Source organism: Nycticebus coucang, chromosome 15 (assembly GCF_027406575.1).
Source record: "Nycticebus coucang isolate mNycCou1 chromosome 15, mNycCou1.pri, whole genome shotgun sequence".
Lineage (NCBI taxonomy): Eukaryota > Metazoa > Chordata > Mammalia > Primates > Lorisidae > Nycticebus > Nycticebus coucang.
The window spans coordinates 75,461,937-75,478,958 of record NC_069794.1 but is presented as its reverse complement, the minus strand read 5'-3'; positions in this window follow the sequence as shown (position 1 = coordinate 75,478,958).

Genomic DNA, 17,022 nt, shown 5'->3' with positions numbered 1-17,022 from the left:
TATTGTTAAGTTGTAGCTGGGTTATAGTTTTCATGTGAGAGTCCCAAATTAGTTTCATAGTAGGGCTGTGTACATTGGGTATTTTTTCTTCCATTCTTGGGATACTTTACTAAGAAGAATATGTTCCAGCTCCATCCATGTAAACATGAAAGAGGTAAAGTCTCCATCTTTCTTTAAGGCTGCATAGTATTCCATGGTATACATATACCACAATTTATTAATCCATTCGTGGATCGATGGGCACTTGGGCTTTTTCCATGACTTAGCTATTATGAATTGGGCTGCAATAAACATTCTGGTACAAATATCTTTGTTATGTTGTGATTTTTGGTCTTCTGGGTATATGCCCAGCAGAGGGATTACAGGATTGAATGGCAGATCTATTTTTAGATCTCTGAGTGTTCTCCATATATCTTTCCAAAAGGAATGTATTAATTTGCATTCCCACCAGCAGTGCAGAAGTGTTCCCTTTTCTCCGCATCCACGCCAACATCTCTGGTCTTGAGATTTTGTGATATCGGCTAGTCTCATTGGAGTTAGATGATATCTCAAAGTAGTTTTGATTTGCATTTCTCTGATGATTAAAGATGATGAGCATTTTTTCATATGTCTGAAGGCCGTGCGCCTGTCTTCTTCAGAGAAGTTTCTCTTCAAATCCCTTGCCCAGCCTGCGATGGGATCCCTTGTTTTTTTCTTGCTGATGCGTTTGAGTTCTCTGTGGATTCTGGTTATTAAACCTTTGTCAGAGATATACCCTGCAAATATCTTCTCCCATTCTGAGGGCTGTCTGCTTGCTCTGCTTACTGTGTTCTTAGCTGTGCAGAAGCTTTTTAGTTTGATCAAGTCCCAGTAGTGTATTTTTGAATTTGAACAGTTATTCTGTTTAGAGATTTCCATTTCTGAACTATGAATAATATGTGGTAATTTTCAAGCTTTGCAGCTAGCCCAGAATGTGTTATAGAGGATAGATTCCTTTTTATTGGTGTAAACCAGTGTTAGGCAAAACATTACAATTTGTTATACCAGTCACTATAGCCCTGTAAATCAAATAGTACCATTTAAAGCGTATGTCGGGGGGGGAAAGAGTGTATATAATGGCTACAACAAAGCTATTTGTAAAATCTACCAAATACTTGGGTTCCACTTTTAATAGTGATTATTCATAGATGTGATGGTGTTTTGTTTTGTTTTTTGTTTTTTTTTTAAAGAAAAACACCTCTGAGAGTTTTGTGCTATCACAAATGCATAAACAATTTGAGAGTTAAGTTTTGGCTTTTTCTGAGGAATGAGTTTTTGATATGTTATAATTTATGGTATTTTATAGTATCCTGTTTTAAAACAAATATGTCAGAATTAGCCACTTTCATGATTTAAAGTCAAATAGTTCTACAGAATTTGTTATTAAACCCCATAATATACCATCCTCTCCACCTCAGCATTTCTCTTATTTCTTCCTCTAAAGGAAAATCTTTTTTAATTCTTATAGTTGTTTCTTTTCATGTTTATATTTGTAACTCTAAATGATTACGTGTATATTTCTAGTTACAATTTTTTTTTTTTAGTCTTAGATCTAATGTATTGAATTTACACTCTGGATTATCAAAATTTGTTTCTACACACACACACACACACACACAGAGAGAGCAATATGGCCATACTTAGACTTTTCCATAAAATTATTTTCATACTAGCAATGAAAATAATTTTCATGGTTGGGGGTCACCACAACATGAGGAACTGTATGAAAGGGTCACAGCATTAGGAAGATTGAGAACCACTGGGTTAGACCAATATAGTGTTAAATTGTTATGACTATGTAAAGGCTATTGAGCCATGTAAAGAAAAATGATTAAGTTTCCTTTCTTGGATAACTTTTGTTTTCTTTGGAATTAGCAACATTTTTCTTTTAAAAATCTTATTTTTTTCCTGTATTTATCATTAATTCAAGCCCAAATCTTAGCCATTTGTCTGAATCTTTTCTTACATGTTCAGATATATCAGTTGATTAATTTCTGTTATCATCAATTATTTACTTTTCTTAAATGTTTCATAGTTATTTTATGCATGATACAAAGTTCTTTGTCTATGTGTTAATTGAGTTTATTAGTTTGTTCAAGTTCTCTATAACCTTGCTTATTTTTTACCCCCACTGGATGTGTCAGCTGGACTTTTCCCATGTATGTCAATATTTTCCCCAGAAATCTCTCAGCCATATATTTATTACTCTGGTGGCATTTCCATAATTATTCTATTAGAGGGTAATTCAGGTTTCCCTTTCTTTAGCTTCCACTGTCAGTTTTCTTAATGCCCTTCCAAAGCCCACTGGCAGTCTCTGGGCATTTCAAGAAGACAAGCCCCAGTGCAGAGGAGCTTCCCAGCCTGTACTTGCCTTGTGTTTAGTTTGTGCTCTGGGCCAAAGCTAGTCATGTGAAGCAGCCCAGAGCAGTGTGAGAGCCCGTGATACAAGAGTGTGGCTACTAGAAGGCCTGGCTTATTGGGGTCTTCCAAAGTAAAAATTTACCTTTTGGGGTAAAGGACTCTTGATTATCAGATTTTTTTTGTGTGTGTGTGTCCATGGTCTATTAGTTCTTGTCCCACTCTTATTTAGCTTCTTCTAGTGTTTAAAAAGTCCAAGTTAGTCTTGTTCTCTTTCTTTCTTTGTTTCTCTTTCTTTCTTTCTTTTTTTCTTTCTTTCTTTCTTTCTTTCTTTCTTTCTTTCTTTCTTTCTTTCTTTCTTTCTTTCTTTCTTTCTTTTCTTTTCTTTTCTCTCTCTCTCTCTCTCTCTCTCTCTCTCTCTCTCTCTCTCATCTATCTATCTGGAAACATACCCGGATCTTCCTTTGAGTTCAGATATTTCCCTAGGATATTTTTAGATATGTATCTCTTTCCATTATTTCCATTTTAGACTATGGAGAGCCATTAGAATTAGAAGATTCAAACCTTTCTCTTGCTCAATAAAGTTTTCTATTATTTCTTTAATCATCACTTCTCCATATATTACTTTTTATAATTACCTTTTTATTCTTGAGGCTCCTATCCTTGGTTGGTTTTATCTCATGGATCAGTCCTCCAATTTCTTTTAAATCCCTTTAATATATTTCCTTGATATTTACTATATATTACTTTTCTTCCAGGTCAATTTTTGTTTTGCGGAGTAACTCTTCCCTTCTTCACTTCCATGAAGTGTTTACATTTGTTTTTGGCTGATTTCCTGGAAGTCTGGTACCCTCTACCAGAATAGTGTACCTTATACCCAATAAGTAATTATTTACCCCTTAACCCCCTTCACCCTCCCTCCTTCTTAGTTTCCAATGTCCATTACACCACTTTGTAACAACATATACCCACCCTTTAGCTCCCACTCTAAGTGAAAACATGTAGTGTTTATTTTTCCATTCCTGAGATACTGCACTTAGGATAATGGTCTCCAGTTCCATCTAAGTTACTGAAAAAGACATTATTTCATTCTTTGTTATGGTTGAATAGTACTCCATGCTATACATACACAACCTCTTCCTTATTCGCACATCAGTTATGGGCACTTTGGTTGATTCCATACCTTTCCTACTGTGAATTATGCTACAGTAGTCTTTCATGTACAGTAGTCTTTCTGATATAATGACTTCTTTCCCTTTGGGGAGATACCCAGTCAAGGGATTGCTCAATCAAATGGTAGGTATACTTTCAGTTCTTTGTGGAATCTCCCTACTGGTTTCCATAGAGGTTATACTAGTTTAAATTCCCACCAACAGTACATAAGATTTCCTCTTTCACTGCATCCATTTGTTTCTTTTGAATTATGAACAATGCTTCCACAACATTTCTGTATTTTCAGGTCATTACAAAAGTTTTAAGATACACAAAAATCAAGAAGTGTAAAATCCATGTGGATGAAACAAATGAATCCCTCCATAAATGTCTTAGCACAATATCTAAGAAAATGCCAGGAAGGCTATGTTAACCAGTGTGATGAAAATGTGTCAAACGGTCTATGAAACCAGTGTATGGTGCCCCATGATCACATTAATGTACACAGCTATGATTTAATAAAAAAAAAGAAAAAGAAACCCTCCCAGCAACTCTGACAAGCTGAGTGAGTTGAAATTCGTCAAACTGTGCATAAAACCAGTGTATGGTGCCCCAGGATCACATTAATGTACACAGTTATGATTTATTTATTTATTTATTTTTATTAAATCATAGCTGTGTACATCAATATGATCATGGGGCACCATACACTTGTTTCATAGAATATTTGACACATTTTCATCTCATTAGTTGACATAGCCCTCCTGGCATTTTCCTAGTTACTTTGCCAAGACATTTACATTCCACATTTGATTTAGTTTTAAAAAAAAGAAAGAAAAATTTGCACAGGTAAATCAGAAAGCATGCTGTCAACTGGGATTCTTGGAAATGAAATAATGGACCATAATGCAGTCTGTCTCAAAACTTCTGTAGTAACACACATGGAATTTCTGGGTTGTGGAGTATGAAAATGTTCAAGATTATACAAGAATGCCAAATTGTTTTCCAAAGTTGTTGAATCAATTCACATTCACTTCAGCCGGGCAATTTTGCAGTTTTCCAGATTCCCACAGCATCCTATGTTCAATGTGACATAATGGTTAAGAGAATTATTTGCATATGAATTTCATTGGTTGGCTGTGGGACTTTGGAAATATTGGTCACACTAAGTCTCAGTTTTTGCACCTGAAAAGTAGGGATTATCAGTTGTAGTAAGCTATGGATTTGAATGAAATTATTATTTTCATTATGTGAATGAAAATAATCTATGCAAAACCAAACAACCTAGCACAGTGCCAAACACACAAGTGTCCAGTACCTATTAGAAGTTATTATTTTGGTTAAAACCTGAGCTAAAAGTGGAGGGAAATATTTGAATGCACTAATATTATGGACTGAATGTGTCCCCGTGGCCCCCAAATTCAAATACTGAAACTCAAACCTCAAGGGAACGATATTAAGGAGGTCTTTGGGAGCTGATTAGGTCATAAGGACAGATCCCTCATGAATGAGATCAGTGGCCTTATAAAAGAGGCCCAAGGGTGCTTGCTCACTCCTTCCTATGTAAGGAGCAGCTAGAAGATACTGTCTTTGAAGTGGAGCACAAGCCTTCACCAGAACCTGAAGTTGCCAATGTCTCAATCTTGGACTTCCCAGCCCCTAGAACTGTAAGCAGTAAATTTCTGTTGTTTATAAATTGCCCAGGAAAATGTATTTCATTATAGCAGCCCAAACTGACTAAGACAAGTACCTAACATCTAGTAGTCATGTTAGAAAACTACTTGTCTTATGAAAATATAACATTTCCCCAAAACACAGTGCCTCAACATTATTCAGTGTCATTAACCTAAAGCCCTTGTTCTGTTGTTTAGGATGTTTGCCATTTAATACTGGCCACAATTTAAATCTGTCATGCAGAGATAATTAGACCTGAATATCAGAAGGCACAGATATTTTCTGGTTTGTATCACAGATGGCAATTTGGTCATTTACCTAATTAACACCTACTACTCCTGCTGTTGTCTCGTGTGTGTTAGCTGGGTTTCCTCTTTGGGTACCAGTGCAATGCCATTGCCCTCAGTGCTCCATATTACAGCACATTCCACCTTGAGGCTCCCTGACTTGGATGGAGCTATCCTTAGGAACTAGCTAAGAGCAGCATTCACATGGGTCTTTCACATAGCATGTGTGGCCTCTCCTTAGACTCCCCACTGAGCTCCTCAAAGTTTCATGTTATTTCTAATCCCATTTTTTACAGACAAAGAAACAAAGTTAGAGACAAGTGATTTGTCTTATGTGACAGAAGCTTGACTAAAGCTCAGGTCTTCTGTCACTGGGTCCAATTTTTTTTCTGCAGCCTCATCCTGCATTACTGTATTATGCTCCACAGTATGTGTTTATTTACTTTTGCTTTCAATGCTATTTAATTTAATCCATTTGAGGTGGCGCCTGTGGCCCAAGGAGTACAGCGCTAGCCCCATATACGAGGGGTGGCAGGTTCAAGCCTGGTCACAGCCAAAACTGCAAAAAAAAAAAAAAAAAAGAATCCATTTGGTTATATCAAAAGAAAAAGAATCCCATTGGTATCTGCAGAGGTAACTATACTCAAGAGTCAGAATGCAGACAAAGTTCAGTGTCAAATTTACTTTAAGAGGAAAAGTTCAGAAATTTATTGGAAAAGGCTTATTAGAAATTAAAAAGAAATTAAAAAAGCTTATGATCATGGGCTTTCATTTCTCCAAACCAAGTTTTAATTCTGAAAAGTGTAGTAACAACTACACTTCAGTGTAACAACTGAAGCATGTAGTTATTGCATTCTCTGTTGCTGAGAGGTTTTTTCAAAAGAGCTTCCACTACCTTATTGCCTCCTCTTCTTATTTCTACAAGATCTCACTTGATAATACAGTCTTTTTAGTGTTCACCTTCATTTAAAAAAATTCTGCAACCCTCATCACAAAATCTCAAAACTTCAGATGCTGGCGTGGATGTGGAGAGAAGGGAACACTTTTACACTGCTGGTGGGACTGCAAACTAGTACAACCATTCTGGAAGGAAGTATGGAGAAACCTCAAAACACTCAAGCTAGACCTCCCATTCGATCCTGCAATCCCATTACTGGGCATCTACCCAGAAGGAAAAAATCCTTTTATCATAAGGACACTTGTACTAGACTGTTTATTGCAGCTCAATTTACAATCGCCAAAATGTGGAAACAGCCTAAATGCCCACCAACCCAGGAATGGATTAACAAGCTGTGGTATATGTATACCATGGAATACTATTCAGCCATTAAAAAAATGGAGACTTTACATCCTTCGTATTAACCTGGATGGATGTGGAAGACATTATTCTTAGTAAAGCATCACAAGAATGGAGAAGCATGAATCCTATGTACTCAATTTTGATATGAGGACAATTAATGACAATTATGGTTATGGGGGGGAAGCAGAAAGAGGGAAGGAGGGAGGGGTTTTGGGGCCTTGGTGTGTGTCACACTTTATGGGGGCAAGACATGATTGCAAGAGGGACTTTACCTAACAACTGCAATCAGTGTAACCTGGCTCATTGTACCCTCAATGAATCCCCAACAATAAAAAAAAAAAAAGAAAAGAAAAAATTATGCAACCCTAACCCTAACCCTAACCCTCGTCAGCTGCTGTTTATGTCCTGGTAGGCACAGATCAATCCGTTCAGACTCAGGTGTAGTGTAGCTGTGCACTCAGGACCCTGACACACCAGCAGGGAGAGAGCCTGCCCTGCTCATGGTCATTCCATACTGGCTAATGGGCAGAGCCACTGATTCTCATCTCAGACATCTCATCTCAGTGACATCTCAACTGTCTTTTGTATGTCACTCAACAGGTAACAGACCCAACCATCTTTCTGGAGTAGTTCCTGCAGGTACTCGAAGGCATTTGTTCCACTCAAGTCCTCTGCAAAATTCCAAGCATTGTTTTGTCTGCTTTCTCACATTGGACAAGATTAGCCAGGTGTGTTTGTCCTAGAGACACCTGGATGGAGTTACTGGGCAGAGGGGTCTCAGTCTCTCCCCAGGGATCCCCATTGAGACTTTGCCCTACTGGTCAGTCCTGTCACTTGTCATCACAGCGAACTTGTGAGTCAGTCCAGGAACATAGAGTCATGGAAATACATTGACCCAAGAGGACAGTCCCCTGCAGGTGGACAGTCATAATTTCACCCCTCATTTGGGCTGCCAACTCAGTGGCATATGTTTAACCCCTCTAGTACTTTCTTACTTGCTTGAGAAAGATGATGGAAGTACCCAGTATACTCACCACACCAAATTGCTTTGAGCATCCCTGAAAATAGTAGCCTAAAAGCTTAATTGCATAAACAAACTGAAAAGTATGTTACAGTTACTGGAAATGCCTGTGGGCCCTTATCCCATCCCAGCTTAGGAAATTCACTTTTTTTTTTTTTTAATCTATTCAACAAATTTTTGATGCCACCAGGTTCCTGGCTCTGTACTTAGTGCTAGGAAGAAAACAGTGATGAAGGTTGGAATGAGAAGGCTGAAGCCTGTCACAAAGTAGAAGTAAAACTCCCATGTCTTTTACAGCAATATGGATAAAACTGGAGGCCATTATCCTAAGTGAAACATCCCAGGAATGGAAAAATGAACACCACAGATACTCACAAATAACTGGGAATGAAACAATGGGCACACACGGGCACAAAGAGATATAAAGGATATTGCAAACCAAGGCAGCAGGAGGATGAGAGGGAAATCAAGTGTAGAAACTTACCTTTCAGATACAATGTTATGGTGACAGGCACACTAAAAGCCCTAACTTGCATTTTACAAGATAGCCATGTAACAAAAACATCTGCACCCCCTTTTGAAATAAATAAATAAATAAAATAAAACCAAAGAATGAACATATTAAAAAAAACTTCCACCTTCCTGACTCCCAAATTAAGTACAAATTCCTCAGCCTCCTCTCCAGATCTCCCCAGAAATGTCCTTCCCTGTTCTTGTAACTCTGGTGCTGCTCCTCACAGCAAGCCTGGTGTGACTAGACCCTGGAGCAAGTGTTGAAAGATATGTGTTCTCTGAACACATTTGTGTGTAACCTATGCTTGCACTGTTTCCTGAAATATCTTCCCTTGCCTTAGTTTGGCAATATATAATATTTATTTATTTATTCATTTATTTATTTTTATTGATGGGGATTCATTGAAGGTACAATAAGCCAGGTTACACTGATTGCATTTGTTAGGTGAAGGCCCTCTGGCAATCCTGTCTTGCCCCCAAAAGTTGTGGCACACACCACGGCCCAACCCACCCCCTCCCTCCTTCCCTTTCTCTGCTCTTCCTTTCCCCACCCCTCCCTCCTTCTTTCTCTCTCTGCTCTCCCCTTCCCCCACCCCCACCGTGACCTTAATTGTCATTAATTGTCCTCATATCAAAATTGAGTACATAGGATTCATGCTTCTCCATTCTTGTGATGCTTTACTAAGAGTAATGTCTTCCACTTCCATCCAGGTTAATACGAAGGATGTAAAGTCTCCATTTTTTTTAATGGCTGAATAGTATTCCATGGTATATATATACCACAGCTTGTTAATCCATTCCTGGGTTGGTGGGCATTTAGGCTGTTTCCACATTTTGGCGATTATAAATTGAGCTGCAATAAACAGTCTAGTACAACTGTACTTCCAATAAAAAGATTTTTTCCCCCTCTGGGTAGATGCCCAGTAATGGGATTGCAGGATCAAATGGGAGATCTAGCTTGAGTGCTTTGAGGTTTCTCCATACTTCCTTCCAAAAGGATTGTACTAGTTTGCAGTCCCACCAGCAGTGTAAAAGTGTTTCCTTCTCTCCACATCCACGCCAGGATCTGCAGTTTTGGGATTTTGTGATGTGGGCCATTCTCGCTGGGCATAGATTATATCTTAGGGTTGTTTTGATTTCTATGTCTCTAATAGATAAAGATGATGAACATTTTTTCATACGTTTGTTAGCCATTCATCTGTCTTCTTTAAAGAAGTTTCTATTCATGTCTCTTGCCCATTGATATATGGCACTGTTGGCTTTTTTCATGTGGATTGATTTGAGTTCTCTATAGATCCTAGTTATCAAGCTTTTGTCTGATTCAAAATATGCAAATATCCTTTCCCATTGTGTAGGTTGTCTATTTGCTTTGTTGTTGCCTCCTTAGCTGTACAGAAGCTTTTCAGTTTAATGAAGTCTCATTTGTTTATTTTTGTTGTTGTTTCAATTGCTATGACAGTCTTCTTCATGAAGTCTTTCCCCAGGCCAATATCTTCCTATGTTTTTTTTCCTATCCTTTCTTTGAGGATTTTTATTGTTTCATGCCTTAAATTTAAGTTCTTTATACATCTTGAATCAATTTTTGTGAGTGGGGAAAGGTGTGGGTCCCGTTTCAGTCTTTTACATGTGAATATCCAGTTCTCCCAAAACAATTTATTGAATTGGGAGTCTTTCCCCCAAGGTATGTTCTTGTTTGGTTTATCAAAGATTAGGTGGTTGTAAGATGTTAGTTTCATTTCCTGGTTTTCTATTCTATTCTAACTGTCTATGTCTCTGTTTTTGTGCCAGTACCATTCTGTCTTGACCACGATGGCTTTGTAGTACAGCCTAAAATCTGGTATGGTGATGTCCCAGCTTTATTTTATTACTAAGCACTGCCTTAGCTATACGGGGCTTTTTCTGGTTCCATACAAAACACAGAATCATTTTTTCCAAATCTTGAAAGTACAATGTTGGTATTTTAATAGGAATGGTATTGAATAGGTAGATTGCTTTGGGAAGTATAGACATTTTAACAATGTTGATTCTTCCCAGCCATGAGCATGGTATGTTCTTCAATTTGTTAATATCTTCTGCTATTTCCTTTCTGAGGATTTCATAATTTTCTTTATAGAGGTCCTTCACCTCCTTCGTTAGGTATATTCCTAGGTATTTCATTTTCTTTGAAACCATGGTGAAGGAAGTTGTGTCCTTAATTAGCTTCTTATCTTGACTGTTATTGGCATATACAAAGGCTACTAACTTGTGGACATGGATTTTATATCCGGAAATATTACTGTATTTTTTGATGACTTCTAGGTGTCTTGTGGTTGAGTCTTTGGGATTCTCTAAGTATAAGATCATGTCATCGGCAAAGAGGGAGAGTTTGACCTCCTCTGCTCCCATTTGGATTCCCTTTATTTCCTTGTCTTGCCTAATTGTATTGGCTAGAACTTCCCTCACTATTTTGAATAGTAAAGGTGAGAGAGGACAACCTTGTCTGGTTCCAGTTCTAAGAGGAAAAGTTTTCAGTTTTACTCCATTCAGTAAAATATTAGCTGTGGGTTTGTCATAGATAGCTTCAATCAGTTTAAGAAATGTGCAACCTATGCCTATACTCTTCAGTGTTCTAATTAGAAAAGGATGCTGGATTTTATCAAATGCTTTTTCTGCATCTATTGAGAGGATCATATGGTCTTTATTTTTGCCTCTGTTAATATGGTGTATAACGTTTATGGACTTGCATATGTTAAACCAGCTTTGCATCCCTGGGATGAAGCCTACCTGATCATGATGAATGACTTTTTTGATGATAAGCTGTAATCTATTGGCTAGGATTTTATTGAGAATTTTTGCATCTATATTCATGAGTGAGATTGGTCTGAAATTCTCCTTTTTGTTTGGGTCTTTTCCTGGTTTTGGTATCAGGGTGATGTTTGCTTCATAGAATGTGGTGGGGGAAGATTCCTTTCTCCTCAATGTTTTGGAATAATTTCTGCAGTACAGGAATAAGCTCTTCCTTGAAGGTTTGCTAGAATTCTGGTGTGAAGCCATCTGGACCAGGGCATTTTTTGGTTGGAAGCTTCATTATTGTTTCTTTAATCTCAATGCTTGAAATTGGTCTGTTCAAGAGATCTGTTTCTTCCTAGCTAAGTCTAGGGAGAGGGTGTGATTCCATATATTGATCCATTTCCTTCACATTGTCAAATTTCTGGGCATAGAGTTTCTGATAGTATTCAGAGATGATCTCTTGTGTCTCTGTGGGATCAGTTGTTATTTCCCCTTTATCATTTCTGATTGAGGTTACTAGAGATATTACTTTTCTATTTCTAGTTAGTCTGGCCAATGGTTTATCTATTTTATTTATTTTTTCAAAAAACCAACTTCTTGTTTTATTAATTTTCTGAATGACTCTTTTGTTTTCAATTTAATTTATCTCTGATCTGATTTTGGATATTTCTTTTCTTCTACTGGGTTTAGGCTTAGATTGTTCTTCTTTTTCCAATTCCATAAGATGGCTTGTGAGTTTGTTGATGTGCTCCCTTTCTGTTTTTCGAATGTAGGCATCTAAAATGATACATTTTCCTCTCAAAATTGCTCTTGCAGTATCCCACAGGTTTTCGTACCTTGTGTCCTCATTGTCGTTTTGCTGAAGGAAGTTAATGATTTCCTCTTTTACTTCTTCCTGCACGCATCTGTCATTCAACAGAAGGTTGTTTAATTTCCATGCCTTTGTATGGGGTCAAACATTTTTGTTAGAGTTGAGTTCCACCTTTAGTGCTTTATGGTCTGAGAAGATACAAGGTAAAATTTCAATTGTTTTTATTCTGTTGGTATTGGTTTTGTGTCCCACGATATGATCAATTTTGGAGAATATTCCATGGGTTCATGAGAAGAATGTATATTCTTTTTTTTTTTTTTTATTGTTGGGAATTCAATGAGGGTACAATAAGCCAGGTTACACTGATTGCAGTTGTTAGGTATAGTCCCTCTTGCAATCACTTCTTTATCTTTGGGATGGAGTGTTCTATATGCATCGATCAAGCACAGTTGTTCTAGGGTCTCCTTTAAATCTTTTGTATCTTTGTTTAGTTTCTGTTTAGAGGATCTGTCTAGCTCTGTAAGAGGAGTGTTAAAATCCCCTGTTATTATGGTCTTATAGGACATCATATTGCTCAGACTGAGTAAGGTCTGTTTCAAGAATTTGGGAGCATTTTAAATTGGGTGCATAAAATTTAGAATTGAAATGTCTTCTTGTTGTATTTTTCCCTTGACCAATATAAAGTGGCCATTTTGTCTTTTTTGACTTTAGTTGCTTTAAATCCACAGGTATCTGAAAATAAGATTGCAACTCCTCTTTTCTTCTAAATTCCATTTGCCTGAACAATTGTCTTCCAACCCTTGACTCAGAGTTTTAATTTGTCTTTTGAAGCCAGGTGTAGTTCTTGCAGACAGCAAACGAATGGCTTGTATTTTTTAATCCAGTCAGCCAATCTATGTCTCTTCAGTGGGGAATTCAAGCCATTAACATTTATTGAGATAATTGATAAGTGTGGTAGTATTCTATTCATCTTATATTGTAAGAGTCCATTGCTTAGTTTTATCTTTTGCATCAGTGTGGAAGTTATGTTCTGTCCTTTAATTTCTGAGTTCTTACTTTGCTGCTAATCCATTGTGATGGTCAGTGTGTAGAACAGGTTGAAGTATTTCCTGTAGAGCTGGTCTTGTTGTGGTGAATTTCCTCAATGTTTGTATATCCGTAAATGATTTGATTTCTCCATCAATTTTAAAGCTTAGCTTAGCAGGGTACATAATTCTGGGCTGGAAATTGTTCTGTTTAAGTAGATTAAAGGTAGATGACCATTGTCTTTTTGCTTGGAAAGTTTCATTAGAGAAGTCTGCGGTCACTCTGATGGATTTGCCCCTCTAGGTCAACTGGCTCTTACTCCTGGCAGCTTGCAGAATCTTTTCTTTTGTCTTGACTTTGGACAGGTTCATCACAATGTGTCTTGGCAAGCTCCGTTACAGTTGAGGCGACCTGGAGTCCGGTATCCCTCTGAAAGCAGTGTGTCAGAATCTTTGGTGATATTTGGGAAGTTTTCTTTTATAATATTATCTAGTATGGCTTCTATTCCTCTGGGGCATTCTTCTTCCCCTTCTGGAAGATATAACTCGTATGTTGGAATGCTTCATGAAGTCCCATAATTCTGACAGTGAACATTCTGCTTTCTCTCTCTTCTTTTCTGCCTCTTTTACTGTCTGAGTTACCTCAAGAACTTTGTCTTCTACCTCTGAAATTCTTTCTTCTGAATGGTCTAACCTGTTGCTGATACTTTCCATTGCGTCTTTAAGTTCCCGAATTGACTGTTTCAGTTCCTTCAGCTCTGCTATATCTTTTCTATATTCTTCATATAGTTCATCTCTTATTTGATTCTGTTTTTGTATTTCCTTTTGGTTATTTTCCACTTTATTAGCAATTCCTTTCATTGTTTCCATTATTTCTTTCATTGTTTTCATCATGTGTATTCTAAATTCCCTTTCTGTCATTCCTAACATTTCTTTATAGGTGGAATCCTCTGTAGTAGCTACCTCATGGTCCCTTGGCGGGGTTGTTCCGGGCTGCTTCTTCATGTTGCCTGGAGTTTTCTGCTGATTCTTCCTCATGAGTGATTTCTTTTATCTGTTTCCTTTCCCTAATTTTCCTTTCACTTCCTCTTGCTGTTTAAATTCCCATTCCTGTGGACTAACATTTCAATGAGTCCTTTTTGTACAGGACCAGAAGGATGAGAAGGTTGAAGGGCAAGAAGGGATAAAAGAAAGAAAAAGAAAGAGAAAATAGAGAAAAGAAGCAGTGGGTAAAAGGGAATATTGACAAAAGGAAGAGAGACACTGAAAGAGGGAGACAGAGCAATATAGGTGTACATCATTTTACTTTGACACAACCTTAAAAAAAACCCAACCTCTGGAGTTGACCGTTGCGTGGTTCCCTTGAGGTCAGCAGCTCTTTGCTAACCTGATTGGACATAGTAACCCACCTCCACCAAGTAGAGAGAAAAGACAAAATTGCTATCAATCAAACCAAAACAAGCAAACAGAAAACTTTATGGGATAAAATTGGGTGAAACAGCAAATAATAGGGGTAGAAACACTAGCCAAAATGAAGTTCTGATTATTGAAAAAGGCAGCAATGGGAAATTGTATTTAAACTAGAAAAATTGAGAATGAAAAGAAAGGAAAAAAAAGAAAAGAAAAAATCTGTATGGAAAAGGTTGAAATTAAAAAAAAGCAACAATAACAAAATATACAACAAATAAACAAAACAACAACAACATCAACAAAAACAAAAACAAAGTGGTATATATATCTTGTTGAATATTGTCTGGGCAACAGGTGGTCTTCTGGGGTATGAGATGTTGATCACAATGCTGATATGAATGGAGGCCTCCACTGATTTCTCAAACCCGACAGGGTGGAGACCCTAAATCTCTCATCAGCCCTCTTAAAAGGCACTTTAAACTTCTAAACTTGGCTAAGCAGAAGCTTTCCCAGGAAAGTGCTTGTCGCTGGGATCACTGGTGAAGTGGATATCCACTTAGCCAGTGTGCCAAAACAGGTCTCACCCTGACCCTGAGGGTTAAGGCTGTAAGGCGGCTCAGTCCCCACCTTTAGGCTGTTCAGTCTCTAGGTTACTAGCTCCCACCTGATCCTTGCTCTGTGATCCTGAGGGTGGAGCTTGCCAGAGCAGTTCTCTCACAATGTCTCCCTGTGACCCACAGCCTAACACTATTAGCTCTGTCCGGCTCAGTGGCTCGGTCTGGGGCCCTAGACAACATCCAAAGTTCTCCGTACTCCTGCTCAAGCTCTCCCCAAGGCAGTTCAAATGAGTGCCAAGTCCAAAAACACCAAAACAGTTCACATGTAAGGCCTTTCTGGTTTGCAGTCTCAGTGCTGCTATACTTACAGCTGCCAGTGGGATTAGACCATTAGAACACATGCAACCACTTGCCCGTTTTCCACTGTTTTTGTCTTTCTCTTAGGGTCCATAAGTGTCTTGCTGACTCCATGTATCCTCAAAGGGATGATTATAGGCAGATCCCACCAGCCAGAGATGCCTGGAGTCTTATCTTCCCAGACTCCCGGTGCCCAGTTGCAAGGAAGCTGTTACTTGGCTGCCATCTATTGCTCTCATTCGGCAATATATAATATTTCATCAAACTTTTCCTGATTTCCTTTACTGACTCAGTGATGATTCTTCTACTTCTGAGCCTCCAAAATACAATATGTTGTACCAGATTTACTCAATAAACATTTCTCGAATCCTATCATGTGCCAGGCATTTGGCTCAGCATTTAGGAGTCTACTGTGAACCAACCAGACCCAGTTCTTGCCCTCGGGGAGCTTGTAGTCTTTTTTTCCTCAGATCCTCACTGTGTGAGGGCCAAGGCTATGTCTTTATCATCTTTATGTTATCTGCAGGGACACTGCCCCCTGAATAACAAATGAACTGACTTGCTCTTTTAAAGTCTGAAGAGTCCATGAACGCTTGACTTACCTACCCCTGGTTCCCTGGGTTCCTGGTGTCACTTTCTGGACCATCCGTTTCCTGGCCCAGCAGCTCTTCTCAGGCTCCCCCTGCTGCCTGGGAGCTCAGTTCTTGACCTCTTACGGATGATCCAGCAACTAAGTAGTTGATTCACCTTATGGTCTCTTTAGAGAGCAGAAAGACATCCCTGTTCCACTTACCTTGGGCTCTCCTGCCACCGTTGAGGAACTGAAGGATTTTACAAACCACTTGAATACTGTAGCTGGTGGCTCTAGTCACAGAGCAGTTACCAGCCAGTGAAGATTTACAATCCTTCCATTGTCCCAACTGTCTTCATTTCATGTACCAGCCATTCTGGGTCACCAATATGGGGCCAGGCATGTGGTGTATTTTATGCCTCTTCCTCACATCAGCCCAATAAGGTGGACATGGGTCCTGCTGTTTTTCAGATGAGAATCAGGAAGGTCTAAGAGGTGAAGAGACTTGTCTCAGGGCACAGCAACATCAAAGCCATTTCCATCTACTTCCTGCTCTTATCTCTCCATCTTTCCTTCATCCTAATGGCAATAAGGGAAAAAGAGCCAATCTGTCCCCAAGGCAACAGAGGGAGAAGACAGGCCTTCCCAGGGTGCAAATCATTTGGGATATTTACAAACACTTATTTCTTGGGAAGAGGCTTTGACTTGGATGAAGCAGCAATAAGCACTTTCCAAACAGACTTCCTTGGCAGTTTCAAGGGGGAAAAACTCCATACGATCATAAGCTCTGAAAGTTGTCTGCACGAGTGCCAGTGCAGAAGACCAGCTAAAGCCTTTTTCCTTTACTTCCTCAAATTAGGCTATCCTTGGTGGAGAAAACACAGAACATGCTTTCAGTTTCCTTCCATGCTATTAATAATATATCCCCTGTCATTTGTGTTACAGAAATATGTGGGCACTCTGTTTGTGTGTCACCTGTGCTTGCGCTGTTGTCTAGTCACACCAGGCTTGCTGTGAGGACCAGTACTAGAGTTAGAAGAATATGTTCTGTTTTACTTAAAATTCACAGGGCAATCATCTACAGAGGACACGGTACATATTGGGCTGAGGTATAGGGGAAAATATAGATGGCTGGCTCAGTGAAGAGTAAGATATGTCTTTTCTTTTTTTTCATGAGAGAGGTCATCTTGTATAATTTA